The 19,353-nt window shown below is 45.0% G+C and overlaps 2 protein-coding genes across 2 annotated transcripts in view; one reads left to right on the top strand and one right to left on the bottom strand.

The window, feature by feature from the left end:
• LOC144888308 (uncharacterized) overlaps positions 1–19,353 on the bottom strand; it is a 151,483-nt gene that overhangs the window by 96,297 nt on the left and 35,833 nt on the right. The window lies entirely within an intron of this gene.
• The window catches only part of LOC144889646 (uncharacterized), a 54,954-nt gene continuing 47,042 nt past the window's right edge, over positions 11,442–19,353 (top strand). Inside the window, exons 1-2 of the mRNA XM_078770675.1 lie at positions 11,442–11,521; positions 15,836–16,302. The gene's annotated coding sequence lies outside the window, so the exon portion shown is untranslated. The remainder of the gene's footprint in view (positions 11,522–15,835; positions 16,303–19,353) is intronic.

Below are 19,353 nucleotides of genomic sequence, written 5' to 3'. Positions count from 1 at the left end.
AAACTTGCAAGCACTAAAAGTTGTTGTCTTGCCAGGATGGCCTGACCAGAGAGAGAGAAGATATCTCTTGCTGCTAGAGATTACTGGCGATGCAGATACCAAATCAGTGTGCGTAATGGCGTGCTGATCAAAGGTCAGAGAGTTATCATACCAAAGGTACCACGCCCAGAGATGCTGACACGAATCCACTCCAGCCACATTGGAGGGGAAACAGCTCCAGACAAGCTCGTGATACACTCTACTGGTCAAACTTGCAAACAAAGATGAAAGACTTTGTCAGTAAATGTTCCATGTGCAATGAATATGCACATGAGCAGCAGAAGGAGACTATGATGTCGCACGAGTTGCCCACACGGCCCTGGCAAATTATCAGCATGGACTTATTCAAGTACACTGGCAAAGATTTCCTCCTGATGGTCATCACTACTCTCACCTCTGGGAAATTGAGTTTCTCCCAGATTTGTCTGCCGAGACAACAATCCGGTGATGCAAGGCGCAGTTTGCACATCACGGTCAACCAGACCGTGTGATCTCTGACAGTGGGCCTCAATTTACAGGTGAGCGATTCAACCTCTTTACCACAAAATGGGAATTTGAGCATCTCACCTCCTCTCCATGACACCCAAATGCCAATGGGAAAGCTGAGTCTGTCATCAAATTCGTAAAGAACCTGCGCAAGAAAGCTATTTGAATGGCAATGACCCTTGGAAGGCCATACTCCAGTGGAGGAACACACCGTGGAGGACAAGGATAGCAGCACAGCACAGCGTTTGATGTGTAGAAGGTTGAAGACGCCTTTACCTAACATTTATGGCATGATATTTCAAAAGGTTGGGGACAGCATATGAGAAAATTTGGTGGATGAGTTGGGTGATCGACAACAACAAGCAGATTCGATTTTGGTTCAGGTCCGAATCCAGATGCTGCCTATCAGTGGGATCCAAAACGTAAACACTTCACGTAGTGGAGGTATGTTCTACCGAGTGCTGTTCTTTCCTTCTTCCGATGATTTCAAACAAATTTTAAACTTGATGGTCTGAGCAAAGGCCCAAAAAATGGAATTGAACTTCTCTGAACAGCTGTGGTTTGCTTGGAAGAAAAGTGAAGAGTACATTTTTCCTCCCACAATCAAACTGTAATGGTGTATTTTGTACGTACCACAATCTGCTCCCTTCGTGGTACTTGATCTTTACACTCATCAATCTGATCTTGAGCCCTTTACTTTGTGTTCAACAGCGACCACCTTTATCTACATTTCCCACTCACCAGATGATGTTTTTTCATGGCCCATACTCCAGGGCACACTTTGTGCACCAGGAAATTGTCGTCTTGAAATGCAATGTTCGTAATTCGTGAGTTTTAATCGAGAAAACCCAAGAGCAGAACAAAAAGCCACCACGTTGCTGCATGGAAGCCCATCATGGTCTTTGTCATGTCACAGGTATTGTTGTCTGGTAACCACATTCAACAATATAAACAAACAGATTTTATTGTTAATTGTATCGTTTTGTCATTACCTGCACCACCAAAGGTGGACAGAGGTTATGTTTTCACACCTGACTTTTTGTTTGTCTGCAACGAGGATATCTGAAAAATTTTGGACAGATTCAGATGAAACTTGGTGGACAGGTTGAGTGTTTGACGAGGACGAATTGATTTGATGATGATCCAGATCCCATAATTTTAAGTGATTCTTCACCATTGAGAGAAAAGGCCACAAACAATATTGTTATGTTTATGGGGGGGGGGGGGGGTTGGGGTGGGGAGCAGGGGAGGAAGGGAAAGAGATTACCTTCAAAGAGATAGAACTGTATAAAATATTGTTACGGACACGACTTATTAAGATGTTATGATGGGCCGAGCGGAATGGCCGCCGTGTTCGCACAGTTTACCCGATTCCACCCGAACGTTGACTAAGTCGCGCTATGCTAAATCAATGAGGGAAAGGACACAACGGCTGGGATAAATGCAACGACACAAGGGGTACATTTCTCAAGACCTCCGGAGGAGGATATAATATTGGTGATGCAGAAACGGGTAGATTACACGGTAAGAGGTAAAGCACAGAAAGATGGGCACCTAGACACAGTCTTATCTTATCCCCGACAGACCACAGACAAACGGGACAAGACTGACTTACACGGGGATTGATGGCAAGGAAGGGCAGGCAGTCGATAGCACAAGGTGCACCTTGGCTCAGGGGCAGAATACAGCTCGGTCCAGTCCAGACATGCGGGGAGGTATCGCAGCGCTCGGGGGTGGCGTCCTTCTCTCCAAGCTGAGGCGCATCTGACGTCACCTCCCTCTTCCTGCGCATGCTCAGCAGGGAGTGACACGCCCTCGGCTCGTTGGCTCCGCCCCAGATGGAATCGGTCCGCCGCTCCTATTGGGTGCGGGGGGTTACCGGGCTCCGCCCTTGACGAGGAGCTGACAGCGAGCCCCTGTGTGGTAACCCCGTCGGAGCACATGTTCAATGGCGGCTCACCAAGCCGGAGTGAGGGCGCACACTCCCCGCGCCGCCTCCGCTGTTGTTGTTGTTGTTGTTGTTGTTGTTGTAGTTGTTGTTCCATGAGGAAGAGATGCGGGGAGGTATTGGGAGGTCCTAAACTTACTAATGGTGCCATACAATCACATTCTGGTGCAACGAAGAGTCAGAATTAATGGAAACGAGTCCTTAACTGACATAGACTAAGAATAACTAGCAATATGTCCGAAAGTTGTCTACGTGAGATGCGGTGGACCTGGATGCGACATTTAATGGGGGAAATAGGGGAAGGTCGGGTCTACAGAGTGTTGTTTACAGAAAATGGGACTAGGGAATGGGGGATTGGGGATAGTTGGGAAGGATGAGGAAATAGGGGAATATTTACAAGCGGATATGGATGGATGTAAATCCCATATCCGCAACAATATGATGGACTGTGTGCGAGTCGGAAGCAAATCTCGATGTAAGGAAGTAGGGACCTGTTAGCTTAAGGATTGTGTTTGAATGTGCATGATATGGAGGGTCATGTGTGTGATCACATAGAGAGGGATTAGAGTTAATTAAACATGTGTAAAACCTCATGTAAACATCCACCGGGCATGCCGGGTGACATCTCTGTAGACCAGGGTTTGCACCAACCCAGAAGAACAAAGCAGAGTTATGGGATTTTGCCAGGCAATGAGAGGGGGGAGTGGAGCTATGATCGTCCCCTGGAAGGGGGTGCAGCCTATTGCCTGGAGGGACGTTGGGTTGTCAAGGACGACAAGGGAAGAGCTGTCAAAAAGGTGCAGCCTCGAGGATTTGTGCTCGGCTGTGTGAGGAAACTGCAACAGATTTGAGGAGAGTTTGTTTGTTGTGAGAGAACTGTGAAGGAATGATGAGGATTGAGGAGGATTGGTGAGAACTGAAGAGAATTGAGCAATTGCTCTGGCGCTGTTCTCATCTTCCCTCCCTCCCACATGCCTGTTGATCATCCTGCTTGTCTCCTCCTCACCTTTTTGTGTGCTTGCTGTCACATCATCTTGCTGCCCATCGCTTATTCCATGCCCAACTTCCGCCTTCCCCTGCTGCCACCAGAGATAAGTCGCCCAGTTTGGTCCCTCACTTCATCTGTGCTTGTGACTGGAGAGGCGCCATATATTTTATAGGATTTATTTTACCATTGTTTACCTCGTTGTGTGTTGTTATTATTAAATTCACTTTCCCTGGTTGTTTTTTGCTCGGGAATAAACCCGTTTCTTTGGTTTATTAAAAGAAATAAGGTCCTCGTGGTTGTTCACCTCAGCTTGTGCGTGCGAGCATAATATCGCCATCATTTGGGATGTCTCCACAGAAATTAAAACGTTTGGGTACATCGTGGGATTTTAACCTCCCATCGCAACATGCTTGATGTAAGTTGAGACTTTGATGCTACAATATATAGCATGATATTTACAGAAGCGATGGACAGATTCGTACAAACTTGGTGGTCGAGTTGGATTGATGATAAAAACAAGCTGATTAGCTTTTGGTTAAGATCCATATGTAGATCTGGCCTATCAGCAGGATATCCATGTTTTTGTCCAGCAGGATATCTCAAAACATTGTGGACGGATTCGGCCGTATTTGGTGGACATGTTGGGTTTTTGACAAAGAATAAATTATTTGATTTTCGTGAAGATCCGGATACGATATTTTTTCTTTTAATTTAAGTGACTTCACCATTGAGATAGCGCTAAATAATATTTATGACATATTTCAAAAGGTTGGGGACAGCGTATCATAAAATTGGGTGGATGAGTTGTTTGGTTGACAACAACAAGCAGATTCGGTTTTAGTTCAGGTCCGAATCCAGATGCTGCCCATCAGTGGGATCCAAAACGTAAACACTTCACGTAGCAGAGGTATGTTCTACCGAGTGCTGTTCTCTCCTTATTCCGATGATTTCAAACAAATTTTAAACCTGATTGTCATGTAGGAAGGTGAAAATATTCCCCGTTTTATCCCAACCCCGAGACCGCGGGTTTATTTCTGTTTCCCGAAGTTACGGCTCAGCTCGGACGGCGCTGGGGTGAATTGGGCCTGTATCTGCAGAGTCAATAAAAGTGCAATTATTGATTGTAGTATGTCGAGAAACATTACATGGCGACGAGGATAAACATCTAGAGTCTAGACTATGACTTATTTCGGCCATATCGATGAATTCGAACCTCATGAGGGAGATTTTGACACGTATTCTGAGCGGTTGTCTTTCTACTTTGAGGCGAACGGCATCATGACGGAAGCCCGGATGAAGGCCGTCTTCCTGTCCATTTGCGGGGGAGAGACGTTCACACTCGTTAAAACCTGATTCGTCCTTGGACAATCCAGGAGCTCATGTATGCAGAGCTCAAGGCCGCTTTGAAGGAAGATTGAAATCCATCTCCTTCAGTCATCCTGTGTCGGTTTAATTTTTACATGTGCAGACAGCGACAAGGTCAGTCGATCGCAGACTTCATTGCACACCTGAAAAACTGTCACGACTGTGTGAGCTTGGGGACACGATTGACAACATGCTCCGTGATTTGCTGGTGGTTGGCATGTCCGATGACCGCACTCGTAGACGCCTGCTTGCTGAGAGAAGACTGACTTTCCAAAATGCCAGAGACCCCGCCATTTCCATGGAAAGTGCTGAACGCAATGCTGCAAGCATCGGTGCCACTTGCTCTTCTGGTACCAGCCCTGCTGTGAATCGGTTGGATCATTATCAGCTAAAACGTTGGAACAAGTCTCCTCATCAGAAGCCAGTGTAGTCTCAAACCCACAACAAATGTTTTCGGTGCAACGGAAAGTGCCCTCCGAAGACGTGTTGGTTCAAAGATGCGACCTGCCATTTTTGTTCGAAAACTGGTCATATTGCTCCAGCTTGCATCACTCGCAAATCGGGAAAAGAGAAAGCTGCTGACAAGAAGATTCATCAGTTTTTCGGTTCGGAGGAACCTGAGCTTGACCAGGTGAGCTCTGTTTCCGACAACTCAGAATCGTATCACCTGTTTCATATTGATTCTCGCCATAAGCTGGACCCTTTTCTTGCCACTGTTCTCGTCAATAATAATCGACCATTGCAAATGGAGGTCGACACTGGTGCAGCTGTCTCGCTCATCAGCCATGCTGTTTTCACAAACCTGTGGAGTGATGCTGACCAATCCCACCTGAAACCTACAACCTATGGACTCTCCACCTATACAGGTGAGAAGATTGTTCCCTGCAGTACATGTGACGTCACCTACCCCTGATCATCATTCCTGGAAAGGGCCCTTCCTTACTAGGCAGGAACTTCTTCAACATATTTCAACTGAAGTGGAAAAGCATTCATCAACTCCGGGCAGCCAACATTTCTGCTACCGCAGCATACACACTCGAAAATGTCCTGGATACGGACCTGGATGTCTTGAAGGATGAGCTTGGAACTTGGAAAGGACATACGGCTCAACTCAGTGTTGACCGGGATGCCAATCCTATATTTTTCAGAGCTCGCCCAGTCCCATTCGCCCTGCGGATTGACAAGGAACTGGATCATCTTGAAAATCTGGGGATCATCGACCAAATTCAGTATGCCGAATGGGCGGCGCCAGTCGTTCCGGTCATAAAATCGGACCAGTCCATCCGCATATGTGGAGATTATAAAATGACCGTGAACAAGTGTTCTTCATTGGATAAATATCCAATCCCGCGGATCGAAGACCTCTATGCTCGTCTCATGGGAGGCAAGAATTTTACTAAACTCAATCTCAAATCCACCTATCTACAGCTCCGCTTGGACGAGAATTCGAAACAGAATCTTACCATCAACATGCATCGTGGGTTGTACATGTACCACCGACTCAGTTTTGGAGTGAAATCTGCACCTGGCATTTATCAACGTGTCATAGACAGTTTGTTTGCCGCCGAACGCAACGTCGTTTGTCACCAGGATGATATTCTGGTTACTGGTCGTACGGATGCTGAACATCTACAAAACCTGGATAGAGTTATGAAGAAGATTTCGGACTCCGGCCTACGTTTGCATCGAGACACATGCAAGTTTATGTTGCCATCAGTCACGTACCTGGGTCATACAATTTATGCCAAGGGTCTACAACCGACAGATAAGAAAGTCCAAGCTATCAAGGATGCTCCTGCTCCATGAGATGTAACCAAATTGAAGTCATACCTCGGTTTGGTTCAGTTCTATGGTCGCTACATCCCGGAGGTGACCGGCGATTTGGGCCCCCTTTATCGTCTTTTGAGGAAAGGAGTCTCCTGGAGCTGGGGGTCCACTGAACAATCAGCAATCCAGACCTCCAAGGATCTGCTCAAATCATCCAATGTTCTCGTTTATTTTGATCCAGAGAAGGATCTTGTGCTGACATGCGATGCCTGTCGGTATGGAGTGGGGAGTGTATTATCACATGTGATGCCTGATGTCATGGAAAGACCTGTTGCATTTGCTTCCAGAACGTTGTCCACAGCAGAGAAGAACTATTCCCAACTTGACAAGGAAGGATTGGGAATCGTTTTCGGCATCAGCAAATTTCGCCAGTACCTTCTAAGGGCATCATTTCACAATTCACACTGATCACAAGCCGCTGATCAGTCTGTTTGGTCCAACTCAGGCGACGTCTGACACACTACCACCCAGGATCATCCGATTGTCCCTGTTTCTTGCTGCTTATGACTACACCATATGTTATAAGCCTGGTTCGTCTATCACAAATGCAGATGCCATGAGTTGTTTACCCCTTCCAGAATCCGTTGATGATTCGCCTACACCAGGATCCATTATCGCACTGATGGATCATCTGAAAGATTGTGCTGTCGACGCCGGCCAGATCTGCACCCATACTCGACGAGACCCCGTTCTGTCCAGAACTGTCCAGGCTGTGCAGCTTGGATGGCATTTGTGACCTGAGGGGGACCCAGCTTTTGCGGCTTTAAAAGCACGTAAAAACGAACTCAGCGTGGAAAATGGCTGCCTACTCTGGGGATGTCGTGTCGTGATCCCGGAAAATCTGCGTTCTATGGTCATGGATGAAATCCATGACTGTCACCCCAGGATTGTGAAGATGAAGTCTCTCGCTAGAAACTATGTGTGGTGGCCGAATCTTGATGCTGATATCGAACATCATGTTCGACATTATTACCCCTGCCAGAGCACCCGGAACACACCTGCAAAAGCGCCACTGCCTCCCTGGGAATGGCCCAGCGAACCGTGGCATCGCCTACATCTCGATTATGCTGGGTCTATCAATGGCAGCATGATTAAAATCATCACGGACGTGCACACAAAATGGATTGATGCCTATGTGACGCGTGGTACTATGTCAGCCATTGTCATCGAAAAACTCAGACGCTGTTTCGCCACTCATGGTCTGCCCAGGATGATCGTGAGTGATAACGGTTCGTGTTTTTCCAGTTCCGAGTTTGCCGAGTTCACACGTCGGAACGGCATCAAACATAAGTTTGTCAGCCCATATCACCAGGTTTCAAATGGCTTGGCCAAACGATCTGTGGGAATCATCAAATTCGGATTGCAGAAACGTCAGGAGGGAAACCTGGAAACAAAGCTGTCTCGTCTCCTGTTCAAATACCACATTACGCCACAATCAACAACAGGTGCAGCTCCGTCTGAGTTATTGATGAAACGACACCTGAGATCGACACTCGACAATCTCAAACCAGACATATCATCAAATGTTTATCCGAGCCAGCTTAATCAAAAGTTGGTCCACGATAAGTCGTCCAACAGTCGCTGTATCAACATCAGAGATCCAGTGTTTGCCCGAAATTTTGGTGCAGGTGCGACGTGGCTACCAGGGGACATCATCGAGAAGCCAGGTCCACTGTCCTGCGTGATTCACCTGCAGGACGGCCGTGAAATTCGTCGACATCAGGACCACATAACCTACCGTCACCGTCAGTCGATAGGGCCTGCACCATCGTCACAGTCAGAACAACAGTTCGACCCGCCATTGCCAGAGATCTTCGTGGCCGCTCCAGCCGGCTTGGATGTCCCGAAAAACTCTGCGAACGCTACACACTTCATGGAGACCCAAGGAATCACCTCGGACTCTGTATCCATTGGTTCACCGCGATGTTCAATGTGCGAGAGAAAAGCACCCAACCGTTTGAATCTTTGAAGATGTTTTTTCACCTTGACACGTTCTATTTTCACGTTGACACATGTTCTATTTTCACGTTGACACATGTTCTATTTTCACATTGACACATGTTCTATTTTCACGTTGACACATGTTCTATTTTCACGTTGACACATGCACTATTTTCACGTTGACACATGTTCTATTTTCACATTGACACATGCTCTATTTTCACGTTGGCACATGTTCTATTTCCACGTTGACACATGTTCTATTTTCACGTTGACACATGCTCTATTTTCACGTTGACACATGTTCTATTTTCACGTTGACACATGTTCTATTTTCACGTTGACACATGTTCTATTTTCACGTTGACACATGCTCTATTTTCACGTTGACACATGCACTATTTTCACGTTGACACATGTTCTATTTTCATGTTGACACGTTCTATTTCCACGTTGACACATGTTCTATTTTCACGTTGGCACATGTTCTATTTCCACGTTGACACATGTTCTATTTTCACATTGACACATGTTCTATTTTCACGTTCACATGTTCTATTTTCACGTTGACACGTGTTCTATTTTCACGTTGACATGTTCTATTTTCACATTGACACATTCTCTATTTTCACATCACACATGTTCTATTTTCACTTTGACACATGCTCTATTTTCACGTTGACACATGTTATATTTTCACATTGACATGCTCTATTTTCACGTTGACAAATGCTTTATTTTCACGTTGACACATGCTCTATTTTGACGTTGACCCATGTTCTATTTTCACGTTGACACATGTTCTATTTTCACATTGACACATGTTCTATTTTCACGTTGATACATGCTCTATTTTCACGTTGACACATGCTCTATTTTCACGTTGACACGTGTTCTATTTTCACGTTGACACATGTTCTATTTTCACGTTGACACATGTTCTATTTTCACGTTGACACATGCTCTATTTTCACGTTGACACATGTTCTATTTTCACGTTGACACATGTTCTATTTTCACGTTGACACATGTTCTATTTTCACGTTGACACATGTTCTATTTTCACGTTGACACATGTTCTATTTTCACGTTGACACATGTTCTATTTTCACGTTGACACATGTTATATTTTCACATTGACACATGTTCTATTTTCACGTTGACACATGCTCTATTTTCACGTTGACACATGCTCTATTTTCACGTTGACACATGTTCTATTTTCACGTTGACACATGCTCTATTTTCACGTTGACACATGCTCTATTTTCACGTTGACGCATGTTCTATTTTCACGTTGACACATGTTCTATTTTCACGTTGACACATGTTCTATTTTCACGTTGACACATGTTCTATTTTCACGTTGACACATGCTCTATTTTCACGTTGACACATGTTCTACTTTCACGTTGACACACACATGGGGCAGAATTATCCCTGTGTCCACTTGCTTTCGTTTGCACACATATTTTCACATGTTTTTGGAAATGTTGCTTTTGGAATGTCAATTTTGGAATTCTAGCACGTATTGCTCTTGGTAATTTTGGACTTAAAGGGGAGGATGTCATGTATGAAAGTGCAAACATCCCCCGTTTCATCCCAACACCGTGACCGCGGGTTTATTTCCGTTTCCGTAAGTTGCGGCCCAGTTCGGATGGCGCTTGGGTGAATCGGGCCTGTATCTGCAGAGTCAATAAATGTGCAACAATCGATCGAAGTCTGTCGAGATACTTTACACGTTCCTTACCAACGGTTTTGTTGAAGTTCTTGCTTGTGTGCTTGAACCACTTGGCGATCACTCGGCAATAAACTTTTTGTTTTTCACGAGCCTCGTCTATGTAAACAAAAACAAACAAAACAAGATTGAAAGTGTAACAGCGCATATGCGGGATTGTTTGATACTTTAGTTGAAGAGGAAAGTATGACCTGGGTGCAGATACCACTTCGCAAATTATTTAAGTATTCAATTTTTTTTGAAGTACTCGAAGTCTCCAAGCTGTCGGTCACAATGAAAACGAAGAGATTACATTGAGACCCTGGTTTATACTATATGTTGGTGAGTTAGCCAACACCATCAAAGTGACTTCAGCACCATCCCGACACACATCACTGTGTGTGTTACATAATGTGATATTTTACAGCAGCCGGAGTACAAATCCTGCCACTAAGTTCCTTGAGAGAGGACACAGTGAGTTGGTACTCATTTTGCCGACCTCGGAAGGATGACAGGTGAGTCAACCCACCTGCTGTTCATTCAACAGCTGATCGGGATTCAAACTCAGGACCCGAGGATCCCAAGATCCCCACCAAAAGCGTTAAACCAACACCAGGATTAGGGTGGATGGAGACAGTCATAAGAAATGCTTCAATGTTTGAAGATCCCTCAATCAAAGTTTTAATGATACTGACGTGGCGCGGGCGCCTCACCACACGAGGGTTCAGAGGGATCGGTGTAAATAACATCGAATAATTATGTTTGCTGTTACTGGTTGTTAAATATAACTTCATCATATGATATATTTAATTTTATTTGAACTGCAACTGGTAATGTGAAATTTAATCAACCGTTATCTTGATTAATTTCTGACGCACTTCCGGTAATGCAGTCCATTGTTCTTGGCGAGGACCGCATCACAACTCACGAGTTTGTGTACATACGGAATCAGGAAATAGTGCTGTATATTACCGCTGATTTGTATCGATATATTTTAGTTTGAACATTCTGTTACCACAATATGTGTATGTCAAGCCCAGAGTCATGCATTGGAATACATTGTAATGTACATGTGTGATTATTTAGAATTTTTAGACCATGTTCGAAAGTAGGTCTAACGGCTTTTATTCATTCGCCAAACGTCTTTGAACGTAAGAGAAGCCGCCGAATCTAAGCAACGAAAGTCGTCTTTGGAGTCCAGAATAAAGAGGTAACAAGGTCTTCCTTCATGATAATTCAGTGTATAAATATGACGGGCATCCATGGAACAAAGTTTTATGTGGTTTCAAGGGTTTTTAATATCAAGCTTTTTGATTATTTAGTTGCTGTTCTCTCCTCAACCTCGTGTTTCTGGGTCCAAACCACGTGGTTTTCAGTTCATGTGTCATACTCTTTGTCTGTCAATTGGAAAGTTCAACTGTCGAGGTGTGTATCAGGTAATGTGACATTGTTCTTACTATTGGTATTTTGTTTTCACCATAATACTAATAGTTTTTTCCTTACGGTGTGCGAGCGTTTTATTGTGAGTAGAATAAAGTTCAACGCAAGACACCCGTGTTGAGGTCGTTGCTCGTGATTGTGCTGAGACAGCTAGCTACAGGATCTTTGAGGGTCGATAACTCAGCTATCCGCTAAGTTTCACTTCATTTCATCAATTTCCATGGACGGATCCACACCATGGATTACCCCGCAGCTCTCCTTCATCTACCAAGGAATTTGACATGAAAAACCGAGCCTCGTCAAAGTGCGGCCCTCTCAACACCTCACCCCGAGCCTCTCAGCACCTCGTCCCCACCCTCTCAGCACCTCGTCCCCACCCTCTCATCCCCTCGTCCCCACCCTCTCAGCACCACGTCCACACCGTCACAAAACCTCGTCCCGACCCTCTCAACACATCGTCCCGACACTCTCAACACTTCGTCCCCACCCTCTCAACACCTCGTCCCCACCCTCTCAACACCTCGTCCCCACCCTCTCAACACCTCGTCCCCACCCTCTCAACACCTCGGCCCCACCCTCTCAACACCTCGGCCCCACCCTCTCAACACCTCGTCCCCACCCTCTCAACACCTCGTCCCCACCCTCTCAACACGTCGTCCCCACCCTCTCAACACCTCGTCCCCACCCTCTCAACACCTCGTCCCCACCCTCTCAACACCTCGTCCCCACCCTCTCACCACCTCGTCCCCACCCTCTCACCACCTCGTCCCCACCCTCTCACCACCTCGTCCCCACCCTCTCACCACCTCGTCCCCACCCTCTCACCACCTCGTCCCCACCCTCTCACCACCTCGTCCCCACCCTCACCACCTCGTCCCCACCCTCGCACCACCTCATCCCCACCTTCTCAACACCTCGTCCCCACCCTCTCAACGCCTCGTCCCCACCCTCTCAACGCCTCGTCCCCATCCTCTCAACGCCTCGTCCCCACATTCTCAACTCCTCGTCCCCACCCTCTCAATGCCTCGTCCCCACCCTCTCAACGCCTCGTCCCCACCCTTTCAACGCCTCGTCCCCACCCTCTCAACGCCTCGTTCCCACCCTCTCAACGCCTCGTCCCCACCCTCTCAACGCCTCGTCCCCACCCTCTCAACGCCTCGTCCCCACCCTCTCAACGCCTCGTCCCCACCCTCTCAACGCCTCGTCCCCACCCTCTCAACGCCTCGTCCCCACCCTCTCAATGCCTCGTCCCCACCCTCTCAATGCCTCGTCCCCACCCTCTCAACGCCTCGTCCCCACCCTCTCAACGCCTCGTCCCCACCCTCTCAACGCCTCGTCCCCACCCTCTCAACGCCTCGTCCCCACCCTCTCAACGCCTCTTCCCCACCCTCTCAACACGTCGTCCCCACCCTCTCAACGCCTCGTCCCCACCCTCTCAACGCCTCGTCCCCACCCTCTCAACCCCTCGTCGACACCCTGTCAATGCCTCGTCCCCACCCTCTCAACGCCTCGTCCCCACCCTCTCAACGCCTCGTCCCCACCCTCTCAACGCCTCGTCCCCACCCTCTCAACGCCTCGTCCCCACCCTCTCAATGCCTCGTCCCCACCCTCTCAATGCCTCGTCCCCACCCTCTCAATGCCTCGTCCCCACCCTCTCAATGCCTCGTCCCCACCCTCTCAACGCCTCGTCCCCATCCTCTTAAAGCCTCATCACCACCCTCTCAACACCCCTACTGGGAGTTCAACAGAATACATCCACTGGGAGTTCAGCTGGTGCAGGTGTTCTCTCCACGGAGTGCTGTTCGAGTTGAGCAATGTTTCACTTTTCATCACCGCTCACCCGGGTAGTTTGGTTGCATCATCATCCTCGGGACAGGAGTTCTGAATTTAAAAAGCGCAAGGTTCTGCCGAATTCACGGGTTATTCCATTTACTTATGAACCTTCCTTTGTTAATGTACAATATATTATAATGTGCATTTGATAAACAATATCGATATGTATTAACAATAGCAATTGTAGAATTTTAATGTGATTATTTTTGCATTTGTATACATTCAATGAGTTATTCATGAAATCCACTTTACCTGCTTTTTTACCAACTGGCAACAGTACCCGCCCTACTGGCGGGGCTTCAATTGGGAGGCCCAAATGAAAAGGCAAAATATCAGAAATTGAAGGCTTTTCTATTTTAAACGATTCATATTAACATTCGTTGAATCATATCACACACAAATCGTCAAAATCTAAACAGTACATGGTGCCCATTTTGAAAAAAGATTGAATTCTGCAAAACGGAAGTGGCCACTACACGTCTTTCTCAGTCGCACGTTTATGTGTGAAGAGTGCGCGCCGAATCTGTGACATGGAAGCGGCCGCTACACCTGTTTCTCAGTCGCATTGCACACGCTGCCATGTTACTTCGGAGCCACACGTTGATTTTGGAAGAGTTCGTCAGGAGTAGATCTACTCTACTGGTACGTAGAACAAACAGTATTTGCGGAATTTCAACAAAAGCCACATCACTGTTCATATTGGTAAATATTATTCCAACGTGTTTGGAAAAACTGGAAAATTTGAAAATTGTGAAAAAATTGGAAAAACAATATAGCTTGTTTTACTCCCAGGGGTCCGAGGATTACCCACCCAAAATATCGTTGCGATCGGTTCAGCCGTTTATGTGGTACCTTCGAACAGACAGATGGGCGGACATTTGGTGAATTATATTAAGATGCTAACTTCACCCGTTAATTTTATAATAGTAGCGTCCAGTTAAACATCAGGGAAAAACGTTTTTTTAAATCGATTAATCACGTGACGATGCCCTCTTTGCTCGAGATGGATCATTCCCTTTATGCTGTGTTTATCACCATTCACAAGGTGATGTGTTGTGTGGGTAAAGTGAGTCCCACCCTCGGTCTCATCTCGAAACATTGTGGACCAGGATCGGTCTCGCGTTATTTCTCATCTGTTCTGATCTCGGGTTGTATCGATTGCATGACGTCATTGAATTTGGGGGCCCTGGGCACGTGACCATTATGCACGTGCGTCAATCCGCCATTGCGGACAGAGCAGCGCTCACTCGCACGTGGTTCATTCCAACCTGGAAGCAGTCCCTGCTTCTTTGTCTTCACTTTTATTTTCGCACTGTAATGGCGGTATACAATTGAGGACATCACAAACAATCTTCTTACAAAGAGGAAGAAGAACGATGTGCGTAAACGTAACAGTAAAGCATAACAGGAAATATACAGTAACAATGAACAACTTCCGGGTGATCTTCCAGTGAACCTCGTGCTGTAACTGTGAGGAAAGCTCACGTGATCAGATCGTATCTCATCTGAAGAGGTTTGTTCGGAGATTCTCATTTATTATTATTAATACTGAGAAAGATGTGGAAAACGTTTATTGAAAGATAAAATAATTTTCTGTTTGTTGATTACGGGAATGAAGATAGGTTAAACGAGTTTTTATTAAAAGTATGTTGAGGTATTTCATTGTTCATTTATTGAGGTGTTTTTCACTCCTTTTGTTTATTCACTGCATTGTTTTATATGACGTCATGACTAAACTTCATACAACGTTGGTTAAACCTCATGCTTCCTTTTAACTACAAACCAGGCAGGAAGTTTTTATTATTAACTTGTATATCCAATGTGACCTCTAAATGAGGAGGTGTTATAAAGGTTGTAGATGATGGATGGATGAGGGATCTACTTCGCGTTGGTACGGAAAAAAATGTCGGTCCCATCTGCTACATCCAAAACTAAAGTTGGACTATCTTCTCTAAAAAGTCCTTTAGACCAGTGATTCTCAACCGGGGTTCGCGACCATCATTGGGCCGGAAGGTCCAACCTCGTGGTCCGCGGATATCGTACCCACCTGAGAAGGCAGGTGATTAGTTTACCTCACGAGTGTTCGTAAAATTTACCTCTCGAAAAAGAAGTTATATTAATGTTATTGGATTAACTTGTGATTGGTATGATCCTGTTTAAAATGAAAATATAGAGAGATTGAGGTTAAAAGTGAATTAGGAAATGACGTGAGGGTTTCCATCTGTAACATTCGTGGATTCTGTATTTGCAGTTTCGCCATTAACCGTATTTGGTTGATTGAAGTTTTTTTCCGGGATGGAGAACGTCTCGGGCATCTCGTGTTCACATGAAAAGGCAAGCTGCTGTATTTTGCTTTTGCTGTATATTATTTTAACAAACATGGACCGTTAACTGAAAAAAAAAACCCGATGATTGTGGCGAAACTTCAGGAGTTGCTAAAAGGAGGTGAAACGCATTGTCAGAAAATACGACCCCGGATATATTAAGTTTCGATTTACAGTGAAAGGGGATTCAGTCAGAGCGGGCAATCAAGTTCCTGTTACCTTTCACCACCACATACCTGTGTGAGTCAGGGTTTTCACTTGTGATTGGCACAACATCAAAGACCAGGAATAAACTGAAAGCAACTTTGAATGGTACTCTGAGTCGGCCTCTCACTCATCCCACCTCGGATTGATCTGATTGGTTCTCAGAAGCAAACCCAGGTATCCCACTGACGTAAGTAACCTCTGTTTAACCCTATGTATTTAAGGGTTAAATGTCTTAAATAAGGAAACATATAAAGTTGTTATAATTATTATTATATTTTATTTAATTCACTGCTGCAGGCAGCTACATATAACTGCAAGTTTATGAGATAACAGGATTATGTGTGTTGAACCTGAAAAGTTTAAATTCCAGCAAAGTGGAGACTCCTTGGTGGATGTGTGTGAGACAATTGCAGTGAGGAAAATAAAAACAGGTTTTAGATGTACGTGTGTGTTAAACAAGAGGATCAACTCTGACCCTGAACGCGACATGATGCTGATGCCGTATGAGACCACCTTTAGAGGCCATTTTTCCCCGCAGAGCAGGGGTTGGCCTTTTTCAGGCACTGTGGTTTCCTTTTTGAAGCAATGTTTTATGGCTGGATGCCCTTCCTGCCCCAACCATGTTGGTCACTTTTTGCGGCACACAGGAAATTACCAGTGAACTGGTACTCGATTTGCCGACCTCGGAAGGATGACAGGCTGAGTCAATAGACCACAATACGTCCATATCTAACTCTCTGTTTCATGCAACATTACTGGGGGCAACTTTATTCTTGATCATTAATTCCAAAAATATTATAAGCATTCAGAAAATGTGTGTCCCCAATCCTCAAAATTGCTCCTAAAAGCGTAAAAATCGAATAATTTCGGTAAATAATGTCATTCAATTTTGCTGACCAGTCGATTCACGTAATGAAATAGGCCAAGCAGCGTTACCGTATTTGGCACTCAGTGAAATTGATGACGTAGTTTCCCAGAATAATCCAATCACGGTCGCCGTGTGCCATTGCACTGCGAACCAAAGATGGCGGTGCCCACGGAATGCAGTCCTGCGGCGGATCGTACATTTTCTTCAAAGTTTTGCATTAAGCACATAGATTCTACAACAAAAAGTAACTTCATCGTGTTCAATAATGAATCGTGGAAACAATTTGTCGATTTTGCTCGCAAATGGGTGAATTACGACTGCAAACAGAGTGATATAGTTACCGAGATTGCAACAAAGCTTGGTATTGATTTTCACGATACTGCTACATGCATTGCGGCTCAGCCCTCGCCGTCGAGTAACATTGGCTACCACTACAATTGCGACAAGCGCTTCTGTGACATCAGTAAAATCAGAAGAAAAGAGAAGTCATTTGCAAAGAAATCTACTTCTCAAGGACAAGGTATGTGTAAACTCATGCACCATGCATTGAGAATGACTTTAAAATGAACTTATGTAACGTTAGATTGGACATGTGAATGATGATGATGATTTGGTGGAAGACTAAGTTAGTGACTTTGTATCATGTTCAACTTGCTGTACTAGTACAATTTTACTGTGATTTGATTACATTACCCACGATCCATTACATCCCCTCGTCGTTGCCTCAATGTCCGCCCCAATATTGCTTTACGACCACCCATAACTTCGGTTTCCAGCAGTTTGGTTATTGCACAGTACGAGAGAGATCGTTCAAGCACAGAAGACGTCAAGGCCTAAACAGCACAACAGCCTTCAAGGCAATTGCAATTTATATCCTGTATGAAGTGGCTTGGCCCTCTGGCCTCCGTCGGCTAGAATGTCCTTGTGTGGAGCATATGGAGCACGGTACATTATTGGAGTGCATCACTGTGAGCAAAACTAATCACAGGTAGAGCTGTTTCAACTTAATGTGTCGCCCAGCAAGGGCGAATTTAATCGCATGGCATGCTCTCCTCAACTAGTCATGTCGAATTGTGCTGCTTTGTGTTTCACTGTCACTTTATCACTAAAATCACTTCGGGATGCTGGCAGCTTGGCCGAGCGGTGTGCCGCGTGCACCGCTAACAGGTTTAGCCTGGGTAACAGGTTTAGTCAGGCCTAAAATTACAGCATTAAATAAAAGGTATAATTTGAAGAATCATATTAACATGAGCAATGCAAGTGACCATAGAAATTGAACTGAGTGAAAATATATAAGTAGAGTGAATTTTGATAATTTTTAACTTTTCATTTGTTAAATGTTGCTATTGCATCTGGTGTCATCATCATTTTCCAGGTATTCACTAATATTCTATTTCAATCTAATTATTGTCATTCCTCGTTAAATGAAATAATCTAAAACTCATGCAAAATAAGATCATAATATCATCTTTAATAAGAAATTGGTGAAGTCCCAGTTCATCTTGATTTTGTTGTAAAAAAAAAAAAAAAAGGTCATTTTTGTTCTTGCACTGCAGCTTTAAATTAACTAATTTTCACATCATATTAAATACATCAGTGTTCACTGTGAAGGATATGTCAACTGTACAATGATGTAATTATGATGAACAATATTGTACAGATTATAATAACTAGGGCGTGCCCGCACGTACGTGCTTGCCCGTACGTGCGTGCAAAAAAACATGCGTGCAAACAACAACAACAAAAAAAAACTTTGAAACCACGTGGCAGTAACGACCACAGAACCCCCCCCCCCTCTATTTACATGAAATGGTTTGGTTCATTCGCAAAGCCAAAGCGAATGGCTTGCGAGTACGGTGACCATACCTTGGGAACCACTTGTCCGATTAATTTCAAACCTTGAAAAGGCACATCCTCGGGTCCCCAGCAATATACCTGGCAAGTTTCAAGTATATCGGACCGGTAGTTGTCGAGAAACAGCGGTCGCATACAGACAGACAGACAGACAGACAGACACACACACACACACACACATACACACACACACACACACACAGAGATTGCTGGAATTATATAGAGATTAACATGAGTGCTGTGCATGTACTTAATAACTAAATAATATTAAACATAGTGTTACAGACGCGGCTTTTAGATGTTATATTGACCGAGCGGTGGTGTATTTAACCGCGTCCGAACAGTTACTCCCCGATTAAAACCCGATTCCACCCGACGTTGACCAGATCGCCCCACAGATATTCAATCGGGAAATCTCTAAAGCGACCGAAAGAGAATGAAAAAGAAGAAGAAGAAGAATACGGAGGAAGAACAGATTTTATTATACACACACAAGCAATGGATGGAAGAAGCAGT

Source organism: Myxine glutinosa, chromosome 1 (genome assembly GCF_964187855.1).
Source record: "Myxine glutinosa chromosome 1, kmMyxGlut1.1, whole genome shotgun sequence".
Taxonomy (NCBI): Eukaryota; Metazoa; Chordata; class Myxini; order Myxiniformes; family Myxinidae; genus Myxine; species Myxine glutinosa.
This window is presented reverse-complemented; position numbering and strand designations above follow the sequence as displayed.